The 5642-nt window shown below is 54.1% G+C and overlaps 1 protein-coding gene across 1 annotated transcript in view; it reads right to left on the reverse strand.

The window, feature by feature from the left end:
* The window catches only part of LOC113203352 (ribosomal protein S6 kinase 2 beta), a gene marked incomplete at its 5' end in the record, with an annotated part of 64832 nt that overhangs the window by 36832 nt on the left and 22358 nt on the right, over positions 1 to 5642 (reverse strand).

The raw sequence follows: 5642 nt of genomic DNA on the forward strand, positions 1-5642 counted from the left end.
TGCTATAGAAAAGTGAGTCAATTTAGCGCACGTGCGCCGCAATTGGCTTTCCAAATCAGCTGCAATGTCCCCAATCCGATCTTGGACCGTGTTCGGCGACAGACTAATGTCCTGCAAATAAAAGCCACACATTATTACTGAACGAATTATTTTATGTTTAAATTTTCTGCGTGTCACCGCGAGCCTCACCTGGAATCGCTCGGTCTCTGCAGGGGTCACGATGTCACTGGCTTTCAAAAGACACTCTTTTACAAAGAGACCGTCTGTGTATGGCTTCCCTTTTCGAGCAATCAAGTCACAAATGAGGAAGCTGGCTCGCACGGCGTCGTCAGCTCGCTGAGATTAAGAAAAGAAACGGTTCAAAAATGAGAATCGATAAAGAAGGTTCTGCCCCCCCCCCCGGCATTCTCACGCGCCTGCGAAATTGAGGGCCTTGCTCACTCAAACCCGGGTATGAGACCCCGTCCCCACGCAACCATGTATGTAAACACGTGTCTACATGCGGCCCCCGCGGCCCCCCATTCCTCACCCCACTCTCAAATTAATCGAAACTCACCTTCGTGACAGTGCTGCTGGCGCTGGCTTCCAGGCTATCTTGCAAATCCTTCTTTAATGTCGCGACGAAATGAACGCGTTCTTCCTCACTTTTCGCCAAATATTCGGCTTTGTGTTTCGCATCGAAATGTCGCTTCAGATTATACTCCTTATTTACGGTGAAGTCTTTTTTGCACACGAGGCAACGAGGAAATTCTTTCACCACAACACAAAGATACGAGTCCTCCCATCGCTGGGCGAACACACGGTTTTCATCAGAAACCTTTCTCTTCTGCGACATTTTGACGAGCACATGCACAAGGCGACAGTGGCCGCTGGCCGGTGCGTTCGCCCGGAGGTAAACAGCAGCCAAGTTGCATGGCTCGGCACGAGTGGCGCTAGTTGTAGCGGTAGCGCTAACATTCGCGCCAAGCGCACATCTTTCTGGCGCATTTTTGCGTATAGTTTGAACGTTCGCGCAAAATGCACAAGTTGCGCGCACTTTCAAATCCGGCGGCTGGGGACGGCGAGGGAAGCTCTCCCCACTCTCCCGGACCCGAACGGCAGCCGAACCCATCTTGCGTGGAGCGGCGCCGTCCCTATACCAGCCTGTGCGGCCCGCTGCGGGCCGCACTGCGGCCCGAGACTCGCCCGAGTGGCCCGTGGGCCGCGTGTCTGAGACCCCTGCCTCAGGACCTCCAGGACCCCGACACAACTTGTGCCGCGCGCCGCGCGCACCCAGCCGCAGATAAGCAGACCCACCCAGTCGAAAATAGAGCCCCGCAACGAGCTAGCTACCCGAGCTAAATGCCTACCGCCCCTCTCACCCGCCGAAGAAGGTGTCTAGCTCGCGGAGCTCGCTCGTTTGCGGGGCTCTAATCGAAAACCAAGGGAAAAGAAAATGAGGGCGATAAATAACGCTCCAAAAACATAAATTTCGTCCTGTCGAGCGAGGCGCTGACCCCAGGCAACAATCGATATCTCGCGGTCGATATCTCGATATTGCCTTTGCATCACACGACTGCACCGTCATTCGCTCATATCGAAGCAGCCGCATAATCCCTCCAGGACGGTACAAAAAGGGCTTTTGTGCCATCACACCGCGGAGGGAGGGCCGGGGGGGGGGCTTGCAGCTGACGAGAATAAAATCAGGGACGCGTGACTCGCAGAAAGAGGACTCGCCAAGGGTAGGAGCACAGGAGGGAGGGGGGGAGAGAGGGAGAGGGAGAGGGGAGAGAGAGAGAGCGACGCCCCAAAGGGTGGCGAGCGCCGGAGGTTGAACGACCGCCCGCCCTGCGGCCGACCTGTTGCCAGCAGTTTCGCTACCTTCTACGCCCCGCCCCACCCCACCCCACCGTAGAGGTCGTGCACCTTGCCGTGCTCGTGCTGCAGGCCGCCCTTTTCCTCGCTCCGCTATCTCGTCCCCCCACCCACCCCCCTTACACTGACATACACACGCCCACCACACTCGCATTTACTTCTTCATCGCTGCCGCGGATTAAAAACGGCATAGAGAAGAAAGTGGAGGAGGCGGTGCGGGGACAGACGAGGTCACGGCCGCTCACAGGGGAAATAACATTTGCTCCCTCCCCTCTCTCCCTTACCGCCCCGCTGGACTGCCGGGCTCGACGAGGTGGCCCGGGCCGAGGGATGAATAACAACGCGGGTTGCTGTCCGCGCTGTACGCCGCAGTGTCTATTCCTTGGGTGTGTAAAGTTGAGCTCACGCGGGGTGTGAGTTCGTTCGGGGTAGTTCTTAGACATGGCACAACATACAAATTGTGAGAAAGGGGGAAGCCTAGGGATCATTACTCTTTTCGGTATTCTGTTTGATTTGGGAGATCCGGGGGGAAGGCGCAGGGCTGATACAGCGCGGGGAGTTTCCGGTGGTTGTCGAAGACCTGCGTCGACACCCGAATCTCTGCGGAATCGAACAGAATACCGAAAATATAATGATCCCTGAGCTCCCCCACTTCCTGAAAACGTGTACCAGGTGTTCAGGCAAAGACATGCCAGTACATTGGGTTGCCTATGCTCTGGCTCCAGGGGCTGCAGGTGCGGGGTGGGTGGCGGTGAAGTGGCAGCTCCCCCACCACCCGCCCCACGCTTGCAGCCCCTGCAGCCAGGGCATAGGCAACCCAACGCAATGGCATGTCTTGGCCTGAACACGACCTACCTGGTATGTTGCCGTGTTTTCGAATAACGATCTCGTGAGCTTACGCGTGAGTGGGTTCACGCTTAACTTTACAGCTTAACTTTACACACCCCTAACGGCACTATCAACAAGCCGGGCAAGCAACCCGCACGCACTACTCGACGAAAAAAATTATGAGCATTTCAGAAAAAATATGTTAAAAGTTGGACTTGTTGCTTTTTTTGTGTGTTTTTTAAAAATTAATTTGACAATTTAACCGAAACACTGATTATCAAGTGCGCATCTGGCGTGCACATGCAACTATGCTCAACACTTCGTGGCCCACTTGTAAGTGTTCGACTAGATATTTGAATACTGAAAGTGTTTGACGGTCAAGTTCAACAGTTGAAAGTAAAAGTATGTTCAGCTTCAGGGTTCACAATGGTTTAAATTTAGCTTTGATCTCTTCTACGTATTCATATTTCCAGTCCCATGACCTCAGAGAATGCACCACAGAAGGTAAACAACTACAATGTGCATGCCAGTAGCACACGTTTTGTCATCAGTGTACCGGGACGAAAATGGTTTATCTTTTACCTTGGACATGAGCCTCCTCAGCGAACGCACGCAGCGACGCACCCACAGCGCGCCGCCCACCGTGTCACGCATGCCGCCGGAGGAGACGGAGGAGGGCAGCAGACAGAGCAGCTGGAGCGGAGGAGCTTCAACCCCCCGCATGGAGACGGATCGCGCAGCGTTCAAAAAGCCCCAGCGGCAGTTATTGCGTCTCTTTTATTCACACGTCTGCTAATATTTCGCCGCTGAGAGAGAGGATCAACGTCACTTTCTCTCATCCACACACTCGAGGAGTCTTTTTAATTTAAAGTTTATCCTCAGACTGTCGCCCGCGTGCTTTATTGGCCTGTGGTGCTGATGTGGTGCGCGCGGCTCAGCGAGGAAACACATTGATATGACCCGTTCGGTCGTCGTCCGTTCGACGCGGCTGTCTCAGTGGGACTGACAACACACGCACACACAGACTCGGTCGGGGCCACTCGCCTCATCGCCAAGCTTTTACAATCTGTCCCCCTCCTCCTCCAAATCCTCCCGCCCCACCCTACGTTTTGTTTTCTTTTCGGAAGTATAGTTTAGTAGTACGCGCGCCGCGAAAGGAAGAGGGAGGGGAGGAGAAGGAGGAGGACGAGGAGAGAAAGATTCCCTTGCTCGGATCCCCGATCCCCCCCGGCTCGGCCCGGCCGCACGACGTCACTGCGGGTGCGCCCGAGGGAAAAAGGAGGTGGGGGGGGTCTACATTCGGAATCCAATCCGATAGGATCAGTATATTTGCTGTCCTGTTTGTGCAGTTCCCCGCCGACGCAGCGGCAGCAGGTGCCGTGACATGGCTCGTCCTCCTTGTCGTCGCATATCGCGTCACACACCAGTTCACACGAATATGTTCTGCATTCCGCTTCGGGCGTCAAACGCGGAACAACAACACTACTGCGCACGCATTCTAGGCCGACAGAGCGTGTTGAGGTCGTGTTTTACAGATTACACTTTGGGGACACGCGGGGCGGGTCGGGGGGGGCGCTGTCATGGTGGGATATTATGGGCTGGGTCGCGAGAGAGGCTATATTCAAACTGGTGGCGGGTAACCGCCGAACAGAGAGGTCACGCAGATAAGTGCGACGCTACACTTCCTGAGGGCGGCCGGGGCGTGTGGGAGGGCCGTCCCGTCCCGTCCGTCGGGGCTGACGACACCCGGGGGGGCCATATGCCGCACGTCACACATGTATGGGCCGCCTTTCCTCAGCCGCCGCTGACTGGAACAACCCGTCCGCACGTCCACACCGCGTAAGCACGCACGCACGCACGCACGACGCGAGCATCAAGCGAGCGCCAGGCACACAGCTGCACTAGTACAGTAAGCGGTAGTTGTAAAGTAGTAGCAGAGCAGAAGTAGTCAGTAGACGTGCTCTTGCGTGAGCATGCGCGTGAAGCGCGGGAAATGCAAGAGTACTCTTTCCACCACAAAATGGGAAAAAAAAAACAGAAATAAATACAAAAGGTCATGACATTATTCCCCTCCGGTTTTTGAGGAGACTTCCTCAAAATCTGGGGATTGTGCCTCAAACCTGCTAGAGAGTTCCTCAAAATTTCCACATTTTTTTTTTGTCCTTAAATAAAACTGAGTGATATTGTCAAATTGTACGTCACGCACACTTTACTTTGTTCGCTAAGTGTCTGCGCGGTCCGCAGTGTGCGGGCGGCGGCGGCGCGTGTTTATCGCGTATTCGAGCAGAACAACATTACGTACAGTGTTTGCCTCCGCGGGCCACTGGCTGCCCCCGCGGACCCCCACCGGACCCGGTCCAAGGCAGCACCGGAGGTGCGCCGTCAAGACGGGATGGCCTGCGTTGCGGCGCAATTTTGTTTGCAAGGTTTTCGAAACTTTCCGCTCTTTCAACGAATAACCTGCTCTCCAGCCATGGCTGCAATGCATGGTTTGCAAACCACGATTTTTCCGAATTCTTCTAATTTCTTTACTAGTTATTTGAAAACATAGAATACAACTTTTCTTTAATTTAATTAGTGGTAATGGACGAAAGAATCAGAATTAATGGACATTTCCATGATTTTCTCTGCTTGTCATTATTTTTCTCGACTTTTTCCCTGACCGCTTCGGATAGTGAAACACTTTTCGAGATCTGTGGCAACCCTACGGTGGCGTGACTATGGGGAATGCCGCGATACGGAAGACGTTGTAGGGAGCGTACACAGTATCATGCCCCACATCGCCAAGGTGGCGACAGACCGGCACGCGAGCGACATCTCAATAAGTCATCCCGGCATTATCTCGACGGCGGAGGCGGGGTCCCGTCTGCTCGAACCAACAGTTTTTGTTTTATTTTAATTCCTTTTATAAAAAAGAAATGACGTCAACGAGAGGTAAAAAGGGGTTTTAGGGGCCCATG

Source organism: Frankliniella occidentalis, unplaced genomic scaffold (assembly GCF_000697945.3).
Source record: "Frankliniella occidentalis isolate FOCC.00 unplaced genomic scaffold, Focc_3.1 Scaffold124, whole genome shotgun sequence".
NCBI lineage: Eukaryota > Metazoa > Arthropoda > Insecta > Thysanoptera > Thripidae > Frankliniella > Frankliniella occidentalis.